This window comes from Dipodomys merriami, unplaced genomic scaffold (genome assembly GCF_024711535.1).
Source record: "Dipodomys merriami isolate MVZ:Mamm:240054 unplaced genomic scaffold, mDipMer1.0.p SCAF_58, whole genome shotgun sequence".
NCBI classification, from domain to species: Eukaryota; Metazoa; Chordata; class Mammalia; order Rodentia; family Heteromyidae; genus Dipodomys; species Dipodomys merriami.
This window is the reverse complement of record NW_027206157.1, coordinates 7,349,664-7,371,800: the sequence shown is the minus strand read 5'-3', so window position 1 is coordinate 7,371,800 and position 22,137 is coordinate 7,349,664. Positions and strand designations below refer to the sequence as shown.

Below are 22,137 nucleotides of genomic sequence, written 5' to 3'. Positions count from 1 at the left end.
TATTTGACCTGTCCTAGTTGGGCTCTGGGTGGCTAGGTTTTGGGGTTGAACACAGGGACTGAGTGCTGAACATGAGCTCAGTGCAGAAGCCCAGTGCTCTACCATTTGGTGTCACAGCTTCACTTCTGGTCTGTGTGTGTGTGTGTGTGTGTGTGTGTGTGTGTGTGTGTGTGTGTGTGTGTGTGTGTGTGTGTCCATGTGCATTCGTGCATACACCAGTCCTGGAGATTGAACTTAGGACCTAAGCAGTGTACCTAGTTTCTTTTGTACAAGGATATCTCTCTCCCACTTGAGCCACAGAGACACTTCAGGCTTTTTTCTAGTGATGTGGTCCTGAGAAATCATGCCCAGGGTTTCATATATGCAAAGCACTCTACCCCTAAGGCCCATTCCCAGCCCTCTGCTTCAGGTTTGTTAGTTTGTTTCTGTGTTTTTCTTGTTGTTGTTGTTGTCTGTTGTAGCAGTTAAAGTCTGGACCTGGGTGCTGTCCCTGAGCTCTTCAGATCAAGTCTTGTGCTCTACCACTTGAGCCACAGCACCACTTCAGGTTTCCTTGTGGTTCGTTGGAGTTAAGTTTCTCAAGGACTTTCCTGCCCAGCCTAGCTTTGAACCATGATCCTCAGATCTCATCCTCCTGAGTAGCTAGGATGACAGGCATGAGCCACAAACACCAAACTTCACTTCAGGTTTCTTAGTGGTCAATGGAGATAATAGTCTCCTGGGACCTTTTGTGTCTGAGATAGTTTGGAACCCAGATCCTCAGATCTCAGCTTCCTGAGATGGCAGGATGACAGACCTCAGCTATAGACCCCTAGGCAGTGGCACTCTGCTGCGAGCGGTTCCTTGGCTCCATGTGGTGGAGGGCTATCCTGAGCCCAGAGGTAAGGGTCAGTGCCTAGGCCCCAAGTTCAAGGTTCATGACTGAGTAAAAATAGAACAAAACAATTGTCTGCATAAGACAACTCACTAGCCTTCAGTAATACATAATTTTGTCCATGCCATGGGGACACATCTGAGCCACAATATTCTTTTTTTAATCAAACTCCTGTTTTTCTTTATTGTGAAAATACCGTACAGAGGGGTCACAATTACATTGGCAAAGTATTGAACACAATTTTTAGTAAGCATTGTTGCCTCCTCCTTTGTTTCCCCTTCCTATCCCTTCCCCCTCACTCCCCACCCCCCAAGTTGTAAAGTTCGTTTTTAGACATAATGAATTGTACATCTCATTGTGGCAATGGGTCCACCTGTATCCCTATTTAAACAATTTGCTTTTTCCCTTCCCCTCCATTAATTATACCAACATCAAATACAGTGAAAACAGGGGTTATACTGTGGGGGAGAGACCTACAAAGCAAAAAATAAATCATCTTATTAATATGTTAGAAACAACCACATGAAAGAAAAAACATTTGAATCCTTATGGTGTGGTTCATTTTGCCTAAGAGCAACATATCTGACATTTTCTGCTTTTCTCAGGCATATACTAGTTATTGCAAATAAGGAAAACCATGGGACCTATCTTTCTTTGGGCCTGTCTTACTTCACTTAATATAATTTTTTCCAAGTCTTTCCATTTCCTAACAAATGTGGCAATGTCATTTTTTCTTATGGAGGCATAGAATGTGATATATATATATATATATATATATATATATATATATATATATATATATATCACATTTTTTTGTCTGCAAAATCATCTCAGTTGTGGAGATCTTACAAGGACCGGATGAATGAATGTGCTCTATGAAGGACACAGCACGTGACAATCTTTGCATGACTCAACACACAGCACCCAATGCAGGACTCAGCACACTGCAACCTGTAAAGGACTCAGCACATAGCACCCTGTGCAAGACTCAGCACAGAGCACCCTATGAAGGGCTGAGCACATAGCTCTATTCCACAAATTGTCATTAGAATTAGGGTGGTTTCATCAGTATTACCCCTCTTTGAGGAACATTTCACAAACCACACAAGATCACATCTAATGGTTTAGAGGGCTGTTTTTTTTTTTGTGGGGGGTTAACCATGGGGCTTGAACTCAAAGCATGTGGATACTGTTCTAATAACATTTGCTCAGGGCTCGAGCTCTGCCACTAGGAGCCACATTTTAAAGAGTCTAACAGACTTCCTACCAGGGCTGGGTTTTAAAGCTCCCAAACAGTTAGGATGATGGGGTTAAGCCAGCCTTCAGCGTCTGGTTCCATGCAGCTGGGTTGCAGCGGTTTACATATAGCTAAGTCAGGTTAGGTGGCAGCTGTCAGCACCAGACTCCTAGCTTGCTCTGTGCTGATGTATTTGAAGTCCTGTCCTTATATCATTGCAGGTAGAACATTCTACCTTTTTTTGGCGGCAGTCCTGGGGCTTGAGTAAGGGCTTAGAAAATGTCCCTAAGTGTTGGTGCTCCAGGCTAGCATTTAATTGATTGAAAAACAGCAGAACTTCTGGATTTTCTGTTTATGTGGCACTGAGAAATCCAACCCAGGGCTTCTTGCTTACTAGGCGAGCACTCAACCACCGAGCCCCAGGAGTGAACGAGGTATAAATGGGTAGAGCTTCCTGTATATAAGTATTATATACACAAAAAGATAGATGTCTGTATATTATTGAATTATAGATAATATTACTACCAATTATTAGGTTTTAAATTATGTCTCCATTTAATGATGTGTCCCAGTTGAACAATTAATAAAGCATTAATAATTACTCAATATCCTGTTATTATTTATCATATATGTACATACATCCATACATATAATCACATATTTTATAAATGAGACAAATTAAATTATGCATCGTGTGTTACTACCCATTATTAGGTATTTAATTATGTCTCCATGTAATTTTTATTCTCTTAATGCTCAATAAAATATTAATTAAACTTAATCCAAGTCCTATAATTATTGCATTGAATTTTATCCCAGAATGATTCACTACTAATTCAATCTGTTTTTCTTCCACCTATGTCATTTCTTACCTTTATGACATCCTATTGCATAGCATATAGATTTGCATACAATTTATACATCCTACCTGTCACCGAGCACTTTCAAAGAAGAGGAAAACGTGTCACACTCGGCTTCTCACTCCATGATTACATTTTTGGCAGAGCTGGTATCTAAACTCAGGGCCTAGAAGGCTCAGTTCATGAATGGGTGACTGCCAGCACAGCAGCCTCTAGCCAATTCAGCTGCCAGGCAGTTTCCAGGCCCTGAGATCGAGCCCTGTATGTTGACTCCATATTGCACTTAGTGTAGTTCTTCATTTTATTTTTTGTTTTATTTTATTTATTTACCATTTATTTTTATTGACTGTTATTACACATGAAACATTTACTACATTTATTACATAAGATATAGATTTGCCTATGTATAAACTGCACACCTGACACCCAGGACTTTCACAGAAAAGGAAAACATGTGTCACCATAGGCTTCTTACTCCACCATTCAATTTTTCTGAGGGCTGGCATCTGCACTCATAGCCTACATGGCCCAATTCATGAATGGGTGAGTGTCAGCACACCAGCCTGGGGCATATAGAGCTTACAAGAAGTTCCCAGCACCTGAGATCAAGCCCCAGGGGTTGACAAAATAAGAACAGATTGACATGCAGATGGTACTACACAAATAAATATAGATCTTTAAAGAGTGCCAGAGATGTCTATACATTCTTCAGTTATATAAACTACATTCCTAGCAATTCTTGGGTATTTATTATGCCTCCATGTAATTAATATTTTCATTTCCATCCTTAATGAAATATTGATGAAATCAACTACTGTCCTGAATCTATTGTGTCCATGTAATTAATAGTATTCTTTTAATGTGTCAAAAACTATCCATTAAAATCCATTGGCCTCTTAAAATCACTCTGTTTAATTTTATAGTATTATCATTAAGGAACAACTAATTCAACCTTGACATTCATAACCTTCTATTGGTATTCCTATGTATAGGAACCAGACTCTTAGGATCTCCCTGCATTGGTAGGGGTCAGGACCAGGCTTCGAACACAGGGCCTATGTGGCCGTGTTGGCCTATGGCTTCCTTGGTAGCCTGCCAGACTTCAGCAATGCCAGGTTAGAAACACTTTTCAGCCATGTCATTCAGACCCAGTATGGTCACCTTGCAAAGAAAACAAATGTAAAACCGGCAGCCATCTGCAAGTTGCTGATTTGTTTTTTTGTTTTTTGTTCTTGTTTTGGTTTTTGTTTTGTAAAAATACTGTACAAAGGGTTACAATTACATGGGCAAGATAATGAGTACATTTCTTATCAAACATTGTTGCCTCCTCCTATGTTTTCCTTCCCATCTCTTCCCATACCTTCCCTTACCCCTTAACAGAACCTCCCCCCCCCAGCAATGTTGCAAAGTTCGTTTTTTGACATAATGACTTGTACATCTCATTGTTGCAATGGGTCCACCTGCATCCCTATTTAAACAAGACCCTCAGGTTATATTTTATTTTTCCATTTGGAGTGTGAATGCAGGCCCTGAGATCATAAGCAGCATCTTGAAGTGTATGGACAGCTGTATTGAGCTACAAGACTCACCTCAGAAAACAAGCAGAGGAAGTGGGATGCAAAATACACAATCTGAACCAATAGATCTATAGGTGACTGCGAGTCAATTTCCACATTAAAGGCATGAATACAAGGGTGAGTCCATTTGAAGAGAGGTCTCCAACAATTTCATGGGACCCCATGGACAAGCCTGGCAGGAAGACACGTGTGTGTGTGTGTGTGTGTGTGTGTGTGTGTGTGTGTGTGTGTGTGTGTGTGTGTGTGTGTGTGTGTGTGTGTGTGCCTGAAGGCTGGTCAGGGGCTCAGGCTTCTCTACCACTTCATCCACAGCTCCACTTCTGGCTTTTTTGGTAGTTGATTGGAGATGAGATTCTGATGGACTCTCCTACCAAGGCAGGCTTCGACTGTGATATTCAAATCCCAGCCTCATGAGTAGCTGGTATTAAAGAAGTGAGGCACTGGAACCTGTCAGGAATCCTCTTAAATACCAGAGCTATTCTTAGGGAGAAAGGAAACACCTCAGTCCAAAAGATGGTGTTGTTTTCATGTTTTAAAAGAAAAAATGCACTCAATACTAAAGTATGAAGTAATATTGAAGGAAAGAAAACAGCAAACTTTCATAAATCTGGCGTTGTGAAAGCCCATCAGACATGAGTCTTTCATATAGGAATCTATGTGGCAACATTGAGAATCACCCATGTGGTCATGTGAACTGGTTGAAGACCTATTCTCACACTGACATACCTTCAAAAGTCTGGGATTCTGCTCTGTGGAAGATGTTTCCCAGTCACACTTGTAAGTCTCTTAGTTTTTCACACTTCTCATCCCTCATTCTTAGTATTCACCAAGTATCTTTTCCATTGCTGCTCCAGAAGGTGTTTTCAATGTCACTGTAAGGATTAATCTAATAAGAGAAACATGTTTGAAGAACTTTAATACTTATATTAATAATATCATTACTAATAAAGAGTATTATTCAAGAACTACTTTAAGATAAATAAAACATGATTTGGAGCAGTTATGTAGTTTGAATATTAAATATGATAACACACATATATTCCTAGGCCATTACAAATCTGTAGTTACTGCAATCTTACAATACATATATTCTTAAGAAAGAAAAAGTGTTGATAAGATAAGCAACCCAGTAGTTGTTGAATGAGATAAATATAGTGAGGACTTCTGTTGAGCTAGTACACACTGGTTCTTGCTCTGAAAGCATCACCTATCTGTTCTGAGAGCCAGTCAGGCTTAAGTAGGACACATGCTTCCGGATGACAGACCTGCCTGGCATTCACTGCTGATTTGTTTTTTTGTTTTTTGTTCTTGTTTTGGTTTTTGTTTTGTAAAAATACTGTACAAAGGGTTACAATTACATGGGCAAGATAATGAGTACATTTCTTATCAAACATTGTTGCCTCCTCCTATGTTTTCCTTCCCATCTCTTCCATTCAGGCCCACAGCCCATAGGAAATATAGAACAACCTTCAGAACAGTCATCCTGACTTTAAAGCTCAAGCCTAGCTCATCAGCAGACTGATGTCTGAGGATTGTGGTTCAAAGTCACCCTGGGCAGCAAAGTCTGGAAGACCCTTATCTCCAGTTAACCACAAAAAAGCCACAGTGGGAGGGATAAACTGAGAGCAAGGGAAGGGGTGTAATTATCCCCCAAAAATGTATTCATTACCTGACAACTGTTTAATTTAACTGACTTAACTGTTACACCTCTGAATATCATATTCCTAATAATATTTTTTAAGAAAATGAAAGATGAGGCTGGGAAGGTGGCTCAATGGTAGAGTGCTTGCCTTGCATTCATGAGGCCCTGAATTCAATTCCTCAGTACCATATAAGCAGAAAGAAAGCTGGAAGGGACGCTGTGGCTCAAGTGGTAGAGCACTAGCCTTGATCTGAAGAGATGAGGGACAGTGCCCAAGCCCATAATTCATGCCCATAACTGACAAAAAAATAAAGAAAAGGCAATAAAAAAGGAAGAGTATTGCTGCCAGGCTCAGTGGCCAAGCCTGTAATCCTAGCTATTCATGAGGCTGAGGATCAGTGATTGAAGCCAACTTGGGTAGGAAAGCCTATACGAATTTTATCTCAAATTATGAACAAAAAAAAAAATCTAGAAGTAGAGTTGTGGCTCCAGTGGTAAAGCAGTAGACTTGAGGGGAAAAACAAACTACAGGTATAGTATCCATTTCCTGATTGCAAGCCCCAGAAAGGCACAGAATAAAAGAAAGAAAGACACTATGAACTTGGTTTATCTGTACCTGAGATGTCTTTGTTAGAGACAATTATGGACTGAAACTCTGAACAGGGCATACTAGGTCTGGCATTTTTTCTGCACAAACTGTGTGCACAACCATCTTAAGTCCTTCGCTATTCTATAGTTGCAGGTTGCATTATCTTCTCACCATGGAATAGGTCCAGTATTTACTTTCCCTAGGGTACCTGCTTCCTTGTCTTCTGCTCTTTACTCATGGACAGCAGTATTTTAACTGAGAATGCAAGGAGGAGGATTGGCAATGCCTTGAAAAAGGGAATTTTCTAGAAGTGGGTGAGACGGTGGTGATAATGCCCAGGACCAGGTGAACATTTTGGTGATGATTGGGCATGGTGTGTCATTCTTTATCAATATGCTGAGGGGCCATGTACATGAAGAGGAGGCCTCAATGCCTCCTGGGGTCATTCAGACTACATAGATATAAGCCAGCTAATCTTCCTCTCACTTTCCCAGCATGGAGTTATGGGCCCTGCCGGTCAGGGGACTCATGCCCAAGTATGGACAGCTATCCACACAACATCCAGTTGTGTCCTCTACATTGTTACTACATTTAGAGCAGTGCAGCACAAATCACATGGAGCATGTCTAAATCATTAAAGGGATGGGAAAGTGGTTCTATGTTATATGGACCAAGACAGACAGAGAACACCATATAAATTCCCTTTCAGAGACCCCCCTTCTGTTCAATGGCCAAGAAAACATACAGGAAAACCTGCAGAAGGAGGAGCTATGTTCCTAACCTGGACCCTTCACTGCATGATTTCCCAAAGATTATGGATACAATGAAACTAAATCTCTCCAAGATGATGCATGAAGTCTCTCAGAGACCATTGCCCACATCTGTGAGGAGAGCATAGGAGGTAAAATGGACTGTCAGGGGAGGGGAATAGCCACAGAGTGTCTCCATGACATCTCTGGCATCCAGTATTCAGATAATTAGGGAAAGGTTATGAAAGCCTATTTGGTGTGGATAGTGAATCATTGCAGCAGGTGGCACAGAGGATGGGAAAGCGAGTTGAGGAGTACATGGGTCACATCAAGTCCCAAGATGTGCAGATCTACCATCAAGAGAGCTGGACATTATGTTGGATATGTTACATGATAGCCTTTGCTAATGCCATCTTAGACACGTGTTATACTACAGCGACTCTGCTGTCTACTACCACAAATGCATGGAAGAGAGATAGAAACTTGATACAGTTGCTGACATCACCAAGATCATCCTAAGGAAGAACTTCATAGACATTATCATCTGATTGTGTGTGGGGTCTGGGGTGGGGAGGGTGTATGTGTGGACACTAGGGATTCAACTCTGGGCCTGGACAGTGCCCCGAGCCTCTTTTGCTCAAGGCTTGTACTATAGCTCTTAAGCCACAGCTCCACTTTCAGCTTTTTTGATATTTTATTGGAGTCTCATAAGTATTTACTTACAAGGTAAACTTTAATTATGAGGTGATATGATTTTAAGGATGTTATACTACTATGCAAATGCAATAAATAAAAATGGGAGGTAAAAAGACACTCTAAGGAGTATATAGGAAGTTTTATGAAATCCATCAAAGTATATCTTAAAAAAGTGTTATTAGTGACTTAAACAGCAGTGCTAAATTTTTTGTCCTGGATAAATGAATGCAGTCAGTTATTTCTGTTTAAATGTATAATGTTATTTTTCTCTTTTTACTGTTTGTAATCTATACTATTAATATTAATAGGTGTAGGAGACTCGAGCTGAGCTGTTGAACCTGGAAAAGGTTTGAGAGGTTGGAACACCACCTCAATAGTACTCAGAAAGCTGAGAGCTGACCATGCAAAGGTTAAAACACAGCTCTGTGAAGTAAGCCAGGCCCAAAGTTATTTGAAATAAATAGTATATGTCTGAGACAAACAGAAACTGTCAGACAAGTTGATGTTAGGTGAAATGAACCCCAAGATAAGGATTCAAATTTTTTTTCTTTCTTGAGATTGTTTCCAATATATTTATAAAATGATTTCTTTGTTGCTTTATATGTACCTCCCCCATGGTATTAGCCCTGCTTTCACTGTATTTGATGTTGGTTTAATTTGTGGAAAGGAAGGGAAGAAAAACAAATTGTTTAAATAGGGATACTGGTGGACCCATTGCAACAATGAGATGTACAACACATTATGTCGAAAAGCAAACTTTACAACTTTGGGGGGGGTAGGAAGAGCGGGAGGGAGGGGTGGGGGGAGGAACGGGGGGAGGGATGGGAGATGGAAAGGGATAGGAAGGGAAAACAAAGGAGGAGGCAACAATGCTTGATAAGAAATGTACTCATTATCTTGCCCATGCAATTGTAACTCCTCTGTATGGTATTTTCACAATAAAAAAATCAATCAATAAATAAATATATAAATAGGGTTACAGGTGACCCCATTACAACAATGAAATGTATATGTATAAGATGTTATGTTGAAAAACAAACTTTACAACTTCAGTGGGGGGTGGAGGGAGAGAAGGGGGGTTGAGAGGGGAAGGGATGGTAAGGGGAAACAAAGGAGGAGGTAATAATGCTTGATAAGAAATGTACTTACTATCTTGCCAATGTAATTGTAACTCCTCTGTATGGTATTTTCACAATTTTACAAAAAAGCACAGCTCTGGAGAGGGTTAAGCTATTAAGCCTGGGAGGTAAAAGAATTGACAACTTAACCTAGGAATCTAGATAAAATAGACCAAATGTCTGGATTTTCTCTGGGTTGCATTCTCCTTTCTCAAAACAAAAAGGGAACCAGTGTTTCTCAGTCACTGTGGTGGCTCTGATTGCAATATAGAAGCTTCATTTTTGCATGTATCCATGGTAACCTTCCCAGTGTGAATTCAAATAAATATGATTGCTTGTGTGACCTGGGGCCCAGGTGCCAGTAAGCCTTGGGACCCAAGGTCCTCATTGATTTTTTTTTTCTTTTTCTCTATACCTGTCTGGTATTTTCTAATTTTCTTCAGCTTGGTATCCTATTGCACTGCCTTGGGTTGCAATTAGCAACAAATATGAATATTCTTGAGTTGTAAAACATAAAAGACTTACAAACTTTCTTATCCCAGATGGCTTCAAACCACAATCCTCAGATCTAAGCCTTCTGAGTAGGATTACAGGCATAAGCCACTGGCAACCAGCAGGCATCTGAAGACTTGATGTCAGTGAGATCGTTCTTGGGGAATGTCTGCACATCTCAGTCCTCCTCAGCTCTGTTCCTTCCTGTTGCCCAAACAGAGTCAAACACTTTCACTCCTTTATGTTCAAAATCCTTGAAGTTAGTGAACTGACTTGCCTGCCATGTACCTCCTTTCTATAAATACAATAGTGGGTTTTACTTCTTACCATCGATTAACTAAATTAACTGGGATCCACACAGAGGTGACATGTCCTTTTCTGGATTGCACACCGTACACCTATGTTTTACTTTATCTAATAAAGTTAACATAACTTACCTTGTTTGAGGTTTCTTAGTTCCCATATTTCTTCCTTCTCATCCCTCTTTCCCTTGCACAGAGGGAAGAACCATTTGGAATTGTGAAGAGTGAGTTATTAGTCATTTTCTGAAAAGCTTTGCCAATGGATCCTGATTTCCAAGTCCTGAGTAACTGGCCTGTAAAGCCTTGTTCTTTAATCTCTCCTCAGCTGACACAAATGACCATATATATCTTAAAAAGGCTTTGGGAAATGAGTTCAGGTTATCAGTTAGGAATCCTTATTACCTGGTCACTGCGCATAAGTTGTTTTTGTTTTTTGTTTTGTTTTGTTTTGTTTGAATAGTGTACAATTAGTACCAGAATTAGACTTCCAAGTATTGTTTTTAAATTCAAAGCTAGCAGGCTCTCTTATTTGAACCACAGATCAACTTCTGCCCCATTCTCTTTATCTTTTGGTGGTAAATAGGACAGAAGTGTCCCACAGGAATTCAAGGGCACTACACAGTATCCTCAAATCTGAGGACTGTGGTTCACAGCCAGCCTGGGCAGGAAAGTCAATGAGCCTCCTATTCCCAACTAATCAGCAAAAAGAAGTGGAACTGTGGCTGAAGTGGCAGAGCAGCAACCTTGAGCATAAAAAAAGCTAAGATAAAGCTAAGAAAAAAAAGTTTTAAAAAAGGTAAGTGAAAAACAGATCTAGCACTAAGACAACCACAAAATAAATTTTTAAAAAAGTACAAGAGAGCACAAAGAGTCTTAAAAATGATAAAAATTAACAAGAAACTGGTGGCTCACACTTGAAATTCTAGCTACTCAAAACACTGAAATTGAGCATTACTATTCCAAGCCAGCCAGGACAGGAAAGCCCATTGTGTGTGTGTGTGTGTGTTTGTGTGTGTGTGTGTGTGTTTGTGTGTGTGTGTGTAAAAAGCCCATTGTGTGTGTGTGTGTGTCTGTGTGTGTGTGTGTGTGTGTGTGTATGAGTGTGTGTGTGTTCCTTTCTGGGATATGATCTAGAAGTTTTTGCTTGACCATTTCCAATCTTTTGGAGGTTAATTTGAGATAAGAATCTCATGAACTTTCCTTGTCCTCTGACAATGAACCGCAATCAGTATAATTCAGGACCTTGTGGGAGTGTCTATACTTACCTCCTACTAACCACCAAAACCAAAAAATGAACCAAATTGCAACTGTTACTAAACTTTTAGAGCATTCTATCCTTCAGCAAGATTGGTGAGGCCCTAAAAACAAGACAGAGAACCAACAAATAAATAAATGTATGTGAAGAAGAAAAGAGCCAATTAGTTTTTTATAATATAGACTCATATCTTTAATCCAAGCTGAAATGTAAAGATTACAGTTCGAATCCAGCCTGGGCAGGAAAGTCCAACTAACTTCTTTTTGAGTGTGCTAGACATGGGCTTGAACTTGAGGGTTTTTACTCAAGTTTAAAAATACTACTTCCTGTCTCATGTGGTTAATTGGAGATGAGTCTGATGGACTTTCTAGCCCAGGCTGGCTTTAAACTGTAATCCTTAGATTTTAGGATACTGTGTAGTGCCTTGGTTCCCATGGGACTCTTATCTACTATTAACCACTAAAAGAAAAATAGAGGCGGAAGTTGAGCTGAGGCTCAAGTAGTAGAGCCTGCTAGCTTTGAAATGAAAAACAAAATACCCAAAATAAAACAAAACAACCCTCATAGAGAGTCACTAGGCCATGAATTCAAGCCTCCCCTCCCCCCCCAAAAAAAAAACCCTCAGGAGTTGAGTGTTTGTTCCTGCTAGCTTTGAGCAAAAAACAAAAGGCCAAAAATCTCATGGACAGTGAAGTAGTGTGGCCTAAATGTAGAGCCTGCTAGTTTTGATCTAAAAAAAACAAGCCAGGTGCCTCTGGCTCATGCCTGTAATCCTTGCTACTCAGGAAGCTTAGATCTGAGAATCACATTTGGAAGCCAGCCTCGGCTAAAATGTCCCCTGGTGACTGTTTTTTTTTTTTCCAACTAAATAGAAGTGGCACTGTGTCTGAAAATAGTAGTGTACCTGCTGTGTCCCTGACAGACAGTTCCTAGGCATTGAGTTCAAGCCCCCAACTGACAATATCAATAAATTAATTAATTAAATACTGAGCATAAATGAGTAGGCCCTAATAATAAAGGACATGAACTTTGAAAAAGGGGGAAGGGACAATCAAATAAGTGAAAAGGTGGAAAAGGAGCTATTAAGGCTTTCTAAATCAAAACTGTAAGTCTACCTGCTCAGATTACTGAAAACTGAGGACTGTGGTTCAAAGCCAGCCCAGGCAGGAAAGTACAGGAGACATATTTTACTGTGTTCAGTATGGGGGCTTGAACTTGCTATGTTTTGCTCATGGCTACAGGTCTACTTCTTCCAACCTCTTGGTGGTTATTAGAGATAATTGTCTCATTGACTTTCTTGCCCAAGACTGGCATTGAACCATGATTCTCAGATTTCAGTCCTTTCTGTAATGCTCTTGACTTTCTATTGATATTCTAATCTCCTATTAACCACAAAAAATGCAAAAGTTGAGCTGTGGCTCAAGTAGTGAAACCAGCTACTATTAAGGTAAAAATAAATAAACCTCAAGGAAAGTCATCTTGACTTAATTTCAAGATCTAAGAACCACCACTCAATTAAAAAAAATAGAACCTCAGTCACTGTGACCTGAGTTTAAGCCCTAGAAAAAGAGCTGCAAAAAAGAAAAACAGCCTGTAGTTTACCTGTGGTCAAAGTTGTAGGGCATGGTAGTTTCAAGGGAAACAAAAAAACAGCATAAGAGCTAGCGCCTAATAACAAATGTCAAAAGGAAAGAAAGAAAGAATAAATAACTGAAAAGGTGAAAGAAGAGGTAATTAAAGATTTGTAAATGTTGACTCACACTTATAATTCTGAATGCTAAGGAAACGGAAATCTGTAGGTCATGGTTCAAAGCCATACTGGACAGGAAAGTCCATGAAACTTGCTTCAGTGTGTTCAGTTGAGGAACTTAAAATTGAAGTGTTTTGCTCAAGGCTACAGCTCTACTATCTTCCACCTCTTAGGTTGACTGGAGATAAGAGTCTCATTGACTTTTCTGCCCAGGCTGACTTTGAACTCTGATCATCAGATTTCAAGCCTTTCTGTACTGCCCTGGACTACCCATGGAATTCTTGCCTCATATTAATCACTTAAAGAAGGCAGAAGTTTAGCTGTGGCTCAAGTAGTAGAGCCACCTACCCTTCAGTTAACTAAGTAAATCAATAAAACCTCAGAAAGAGAGGAGAGGAATGAGAGTGAAAGACAGAACGTCTTACAATAAGCAAAAGGAAAGAAATGTATATATCACCTGGAAGAAATAATTGTATTGTCAAAGCTTATAGAATTGTATTGTCAAAGCTTATAGAATTCACAAACTTTATCGACCATAATAATGACAATTTGCATTGTGAAGGTTAAAATATGTTTGTGACTTCAACTAAATATCACTATTCCACAATATTCTGAAATAAGAGAAATTTAGGTAATCACCTAATCTCAATAATAGTAAAAATCTCAAAAAGAGTCACCAGGCCTTAATTTTAAGTCCTAACACCAACATGCCTAACTCCGGCCACACACACACACACACACACACACACACACACACACACACACACACACACACACACACACACACACACACACACACACACACACACACACACACAGAGCAGGAGCTGAGTTCTCATGCTCGGAGCAGAAGCCAAATGAAACAAAAAGTAGACTGTTGTAGACCTATGGCTTAAGTAATAAAGCAAGCTGCTTTTAAGAGAAAAGAAAAGAAAACCTGAGTATGAAGGCAAGGCCCTAAGCCCCTGACTCTTCCCAGAATGGAAATCAGTCATGGAATCCAACAGTTTGTGCTTGTTCTTGGGATCACAGCTGAACGTGCCCCTTCAGTTCTAGGCCCTCCTATCAAAAATAGAAGGTAGGCTTGTTCTTGGCTTCTGGCACAAGTACCTTGTGTAAAGGAAGCCCCTCCTCTTGCTTCCTGGATCCCAGGGTTCAGCCTCTCTTGTGAGTCAGGGTGGGATGTGGATGGCAGTGTGACAAGAGGTTCCAAATAGAGTGGCAGCTGTGCTAATTGACTTGAGGCTGACAGCTGGATGCCAGGGCTAAGTGATAACAGGTAGCTATCTCTGATTACCCAGCAGTAGGGAGAATGAGCTGGAGCACCTACTGGCTCTGCCTATCAAGTCCACCCCATCTCCTCTGCCCCTGTAACAACCAGAGGTTTAAATGGGGATCTGAGTTGGCTGTGTCAGATTCCTGCTCCCCAGCCCTACCTGTTTGCCTCTGTGTACACCACTGCTGAGGAGACGCATCCAACTGCTCTGCAGCCCTACACTGTGAGGAAGATCATGTACATACAGGCAAGCCACTGTGGCAACCAGATTGGCGCAAAGGGGAGCATGACACTGGCCTAGGATCCTAGTCTCAAATTTAGGGGGATGAGGAGGAAGAGGATGGGGTTGGAGGGTGCAGGTGGTGGTGGTCATGTCTAGGCTGAGGTAGATGGGGCTCCATAGTAGTCCCTAACCTCCTGGAAATCAAGTCCCCCAGATAGTTTCCCCAATTTCCCTAATTTGTGTGGCCCAGGTGGGTGTGGTTTTTTAAGCAAGGCTTGCATGTCTTTGTCTTACCTGAGACTCAAGTCATTGTACTTAGTTTCCTGGGAATAGACTAATGCATTTTTGGTCTGATTTGAATGAAAGGAGTGCAGTGTCTTTGAGCTGACAGATACAGAGGATTCCCTTTTTGTCAACTGATGAGTATCAGATAATTGAGAACAGTTCGTCCACCTTAATGCAAATTTCTCTGAGTTTTCATGCCCTAACTCAGTTCCCTTAAGTTGGGTGTTTTCTAAATCAGTGGTTGTCTAAATCAGTGTATGCTCTGAGGACCCTTGGGGTTCTGGAGACCCTTCTAGCTGAGTCTTCAAGTTACTGCTTTGGCAACTTAATGTCCATATAAGACCAGGTTCTGGTCATAGAATCCAAACAGAATATGGTATCCCATAAGATAGAATACTCATAGGAGAACCCAGATGTCTTCTATTCAGCAAGATAGCAAAGAGATTAACAAAACTAAAATGCTATCAATTTTTGTGCTTTTTTAATTTAAAAAATCTAATTTTTTTACAAAAATAGTTGTGTCAACAGGACTTGGGTTTCTCATAGTTATTTTAAAATCCATTGTTTGGACAGTTAACATTCTAGGCCATAATACACTTCTATTTCCATCTCAGTTTGGGGAAATGCTAAGCAATGAGCACAACATTGACTGCACGGGAAACTACTATGTAGACAGCAGCTTACAGCTGCAGAGAATCGAGGTGTATTACAATGAGGCAGCTAGTGAGTGTCTCCCAACTGGCTTCCAATACCGTGGCAGAATAGGTCCCTAGGAATACTAATGACAAGGAAGGAGTTCCTGCCTTTCTTAGGGTGGTATTGTAGTTCGAATTTGGGGCCTCCATCTTGTAAGTCAAGTGCTGTATCCACCTGAGCCACTCCACCATATATTTTGTTTTAATTTTTGAGTATACACTTGTGAATTCCTCAGGAAAGCCTTTTACTGAATTCCCCCTACCTGTACTTGCTGACTAGCCACACCTGGATTTTTTTTTCTTGTCATGGGGTTTCAACTCTGGGCATAGGCATTGTCCTTCATCTCTTCAATCTTTCTTTTCTTTTTATTATCAGGGGTTCCTTTTTTCAGAACTCTCTAGGCTTCTGGGATAACTCCTTCTAGCTTAGTTTAATTCATTAATTCTGCTTGTTGTAACATATTTGGAAATTTTAAGTTTTTATGTTTACTATGCGTGAGCTGCAAAACCGCTTGTGAAGTTGTAGGAGTTTTTGGAGGCAGCGTCACATCAGATGATAGATTGATTGGGGCAAGGCCACATTTAATCTTTGGTCCTAGTCTTTATTATTTAGAGAAGTCATCTCCATTGGACTGGAAAGAAACAACATGCTCTGTTCACGGATCAATAGAAAAATAGCCAAAACGAGAATAAAAGCAACGAATGTACAGCCAAGAAGAATATAGTAAGAATAAAGGTAGTAGAGTCTATAAAGGTGCAGCCAAGTGTATGGGATGCCTTGAACCAACACCCTCTTCCTGCAGGCATGCTTCCTTAAAGCTCTTTGTCTAACACGATCTCATGCAGACTCCATAGGAGGTGGCATGGCACCAACTATTTCAGGTAGTTTCTTGGAGATAAGAGTCTCCCAGAATTTCCTGCCCCAGCTGGCTTCAATCTGCGATCCTAAGATCTCAGACTTTTGAGTAGCTAGAATTTCACCCTTCAGCAACCAGAGCCCAGTTGCATTGCCCTCTTTAAAATACAGATTAAATTTCTAAAAAAAATTTTTTTGAAATTGAAAATTTTAAAATTTCAAAGAGGGATGTTCAGTCACTAATATATATGTGAATAGTCCAAATCACAAAGCATAAAGTGTCTCACCCTGAAATCTATAACACTTCTGGACTTCAGCATTTTGAATATGAATACTTAGCCAACAATAAATTCTTTTTAAGGTTTTTAAAGTAAAAAACATTGTTGTGATGTAGAAAAACCCAATAATAATGTGTAAACACTGCTTTTAAATGATTCATATTGTCTTTCCTAATACAAACAACCTTACTGAAGTCTACAGAGTAGATTTTCAGTTTTTGTAACTGTCAATGTGAAATTCATTTAATTTTATATAAAGAGTTTCCGTTCTACATTATTGTATACAAACAGAATCGTAGATAATTGGTTTTCCTGTGTAATAAACCAATGAAAAAGTGCAAACAAAAGGACAGAGCTATTTAATGTATTTGAGTTTTATGGATCTACATTTGGGGATGTCCTCACCTTGGTATTTTGTGTTAATATTGCTTAAGTAAGATATAAGACTTTAATCTTGTGGTTCCTTGGTTGAGAGTTGTTGTGTGGGATTGTGTCACTCCTATGAACAGTATTTTATGTTGTGTCTTTATTAGATCCTGCATATCAGGCTGGTTTGTTGGAAGAGGCAGAAAAATGCTCTGCTTTACCCAAGATTTTGAGATCCCCCTCCCAGGTTAGTTTTCTGGGAGGGTGATCTGCTTTGAGAATCACAAAAGAGGGGGATGTGGGGATGAGGCTAGGTTCTGAGTAGAGTTGAGGCCTTTCAACAAACAGTAGCTTTTCCCTGGGGCTATTTTGTGATAAAGCTCACAGCGCCCAGCCTGGAGCCACTCTCAGGGTTTCTGTTTTTCAATTGATTGTGGTGGCTGCTAGAGGGAGGGGCAGCCTCTGGCTCTGGTTACCCAGTGTGGCGAGCCACTCCAATGGCTGGCGCCTGAGCTGGGTGACTTTTCCCTGGATGGAGCTGAGTCTGGCAGGTCACTTCGCCGTTAAGTTCTTGTGACCTGCTAAATGACTCATTTTATTCCAAGGCCTGAGCTGGAGCTAGCAGCTCCTCCGAACTTTGTCGGTATCCAAGATGGAGATCACCGGTGCTGGGGGGGGAGGGGTGGCCTTCCCTCCTCTGCTCCCTGAGAAGGGGTGAGGACGTCGGGCTTGTACTCACGCCGAGTCTTGGATCCTGGGTCGTCTCTGGTCTGCAAACAGCAGGATGAAGATGTCCGCTCCTTGTCGGTTCTTGTTGGTGTTGAGTAGAATCCGCTCGTCGGCTGCGTCTGGCTCCTTCGTCCTGGACTCTCTGTGTCTCAGGTATGGCCCCACGGCGGTGGTCGCCGTCGCGACTCTGCCGCCGCAGCGGCAGCTGCTGGCTGGCTCAGATGTGTCTCCTTGGTTTCCCCTCTCTTGTCTAACTCTCTGTCCTGTGATGGCACACTTGGTGTGATTCTCTGGCTTAGGACTGTTCACTGGAACTCTAAAACTGCTTTCTATTCGAGAGCTTGTTCAGATTCCAGCTTCTCCTCCGCCATCTTCCCGGAACCCCTGCATATCAGGCTGGATGGCCAGTTTTCTTCATGTGATTGTTTAGGAAGGGGGCAATCTCAAACTCATGTTTATATCATTTTAACTGATATCCCTTTTGAAAAATCAGGTTAAATGGCAAATTGCAAGTAATCGCCCAAGGTTGCTCTGAGTATTTGCATACAGGGAAATGTGCTATTTGATAACAATTATTGAAACATTATAACACAAGAAATATGTATTTTATGTATTTCCCTAGGAAAGCATTATACTTGAATTCCTCTACAAAAGAGCCACACCTGGCTCTTTTGTTTTGTTTGTTTTTTTTTTTTCGGCAGTGGCGCTTAAACTCTGGGCCTATGCACTGTGCCCCAACTCTTCTGTTCAAGACAAGCAGCCATACCACTTAAGCCACAGTGCCATTTCTGGTTTTCTATTAGTTTATTGGAGATAAGAGTCTCACAGACTTTCCTGCCGAGGCTGGCTTTGAACAGCGATCCTCTGATCTCCAAATCCACAGTTGCTATGATTATAGGCATGAGCCAATGGTGCTGTGCACCTAGCTACTTTTAATTGGGGAAGGAAAGGGAGAACAACAAAGGAGTGGGTAACAATGTTCAACAATAAATGTTCTCTTTTCCTTACTCATGTAACTATAACTCCTCTATACAGCACCTTTACAATAAAAATAAAATTAACAAAAAAAGAGAAAGGTTCTTGCTGTTAGGCAATGATGACTCACACCAGTAATCCTAGCTACTCAGGAGGCTGAGAAATGAGAATCATGGTTCAAATTCAGCCTGGGCAGGAAAGCCCCTGAGACCCTTATCTACAATAAACAACTCAGAAAACTGAAAGTGGGACTGTGGCTCAAGTGATAGATTGCTAGCCTTGAGCTGAAGAGCTGAGGGACAGTGCCCAGGCTCAGAGTTCAAGCCCCACCATGAACAACAACAACAAGAAAAGGTTTTGTCATCTTTCTTTTGCCCCATTAGACTCAAAGCCTGATGCTCATCTTTGCCTCCTGAGTAGCTGAGATTTCAGCCACCATGCCCAAAGCAAAGGAATGAAATGCATGGAAATAGACAACTGCAAACGTCCTTAAAGTTGCTGAAGCCTCTTGCATGGTGATTCATTCTCAAGATATCTTTTCTGTTTCCATGTCTGAAATGCTGTAATTTCTGTAATGAATGCTGAGAGCCACTTAGAATCATAAGCTCTGCCCCTAAGTTCCTTGTCAAGTATAGGCCTAAGTCAACTCTTGTTCCCACAGGCAACAAATATGTTCCTCGGGCCATCATGGTGGACGTAGAGCCTGGCACCTTAGACTCAGTAAGATTGGAACCATAGAGTTTCAGACCAGACACTTCATATTTAGTAGGTCAGCATGGTCCATGGAAGATGGCTAACAGGCACTCCTCCTTCCTAACATCCAGGCACTCCAGTTCCCAGAGCTGAGCTGAGCCTTTATCCATCTAGATATCATCCTCACCTAACCTACCTATTTCAGTCCATGGGAGTCATGTCCCTGGCCACTCAATCAGCACAGATAAATGCCAGTCTGCAAACAGCCTCTGAAGGGAATGAACAGCGAGCAGGGAATGCCTCCAACAAGGTTTCAGCGCTGCTGGCCATTTCAAATACCTGGCAATAACAGGGAACCACTTCAGGACACCAGAAATCAAAGCACAGCTATGTATGAGCAAGGTGCAGACACGTGCCTGCAGCTTAGCTTCCCTCTTACCATTCTGTTCTCCTGTTCCTCCTGTGAAAGTAAGTACTTTTCCAGTCTTGAGGCAGGCTCTGTTCATTTTTTTTTTTTTGGTCGGTCGTGGGGCTTGAACTCTGGGCCTGAGCACTGTAACTCAGCTCTTCAGCTCAAGGCAAGCACTCTACCGCTTGAACCACAGCATCTCTTCTGGCTTTTTCTGTTTATGTAGTGTTGAGGAATCGATCCCACGGCATTGTGCATGTGAGGCAAGCACTGTACCACTGAGACCCCTTCCCATCCCCAGGCTCTGCTCATTTTTAGAAGTACGCACGTGGTTTGGGTTAAAATGTATCTTCCTCCACATTGTCTTTACTTTCTTTAGAACCTGGGTGATTTGTAGGGTCCCAGACACATTGAAAACATTTCCTGAGGGCTAGGAAGGTGGCTCAGCAGTACAGTGCTTGCCTTGCATGCATGAGGCCCTGGGTTCGATTCCTCAGCACCATATAAGCAGGAAAAAAAAAGCCAGAAGTGGTGCTGTGGCTTAAGTGGTAGAGCACTAGCCTTGAGCTGAAGAGCTGAGGGACAGCACCCAGGCCCAGAGTTCAGGCCCATGACTGGACCCAAAAAAAGAAAACATTTCCTTTATTTCACCAAAGTGTATCTAAAATAATAGCCAAAGTTGCTCAGAGGAGCCTATAGTCTGCACAATGTATATAGCACAGTCATTATTCCTGGAGTATGTGTCTTTGTGTCTGATAGGCCAGAACAGGGCAGGCAATAACTGGGCCAAGGGCCACTACACAGAGGGAGCCGAGCTGGTGGAGTCAGTGTTGGAAGTGGTGAGCAGAAAGGTGTGGCTGTCTCCAGGGTTTCTAGCTGCCCTACTCCCTGGGAGGTGGCACCAGGTCAGGCATGGGCACCCTGATTCTCAATAAGATCCGAGAGGAGTTCCCAGACAGCATCATGAACACCTTCAGTGTCATGCCCTTGCCCAAGATGTTGGACACTGGCACCTTAGACTCAGTGAGATCGGAACCATTTGGCCAGAGTTTCAGACCAGACAACTTCATATTTGATATGTCATCATAGTCCATAGGAGATGGCTAACAGGCACCCCCTCCTCCCTAACATCCAGACACTAGTTCCCAGTGCTGGGCTGAGCCTTTATCCACCTAATCCTATCATCCTCACCTAACCCTACAACACCATCTTGTCTGTCCACCAGTTGGTGGAAAATGCAGATGAAACATTCTGCATTGACAACGAGGCCCTGTATGACATCTGCTTTTGCACCCTGAAGCTGCTCATGCCCACCTATGGAGACCTGAACCACCTGGTGTTGGCTACCATGAGCAAGGTCACCACCTGCCTGTGCTTCCCTGCCCAGCTGAATGCAGACCTGCGCAAGCTGGCCGAGAACACGGTGTCCTTCCCCTGCCTGCACTTCTTCATGCCTGGCCTTGCACCCCTGACTAGCCGTGCCAGCCAGCAATACAATGCTCTTTCACTGCCCAAGCTCACCCAGCAGACGTTTGACACCAAGAACACGATGATCACCTGTGATCCCCACCATGGCTGCTACCTGATAGCGGCTGCCATCTTCCGAGGCCGCATGTCCATGAAGGAGGTGGATGAGCAGATGCTCAACTTGCAGAACAAATACAGCAGCTACTTTGCAGAATGGATCCCCAACAACGTGAAGACACTTGTGTGTGACATCCCCCCACATAGCCTCACGATGTTGGCCACATTAATTGGCAACAACACGGCCATCCAGGAACCCTTCAAGCACACTTCAGAACAGTTCAATGCACAAGGCATTCTTGCACTGGTATACAGGCAAGGGCATGGATGAGATGGAGTTCACTGAGGTTGAGAGCAACATCAACGACCCGGTGTCCAAGTACCAGCAATGCAAAGATGCCACTGCTGATGAACAGGGGGAATTTGAAGAAGTCTTGTGAAAGAAGAGGTTTAAGACTTCCCATTGCTAGCAGTGCAACAGGAATGCCAGAGCATGCCTACTGCTTCTCAAATAAATGGTGCTTTCCTGAGCTACTGTTGTCCTGCAGTGGGACCTTGCTATGTATCATCATGCTCAGCCTTCTCTGTCAGGAACTCACTGACGGTGAATGTAAAAATGCAGATTTCTTTTAAATGATTGTTTTAAAACCCTATTTGTATAAATAAAGAAGTATACATTTTATACCC

General features: G+C 41.8%; 1 pseudogene; it reads left to right on the top strand.

The window, feature by feature from the left end:
* Positions 1-21,890, top strand: part of LOC138813055 (tubulin beta-2 chain-like) — a 174,468-nt pseudogene extending 152,578 nt beyond the window's left edge.
* Positions 21,891-22,137: the final 247 nt, after the last annotated feature.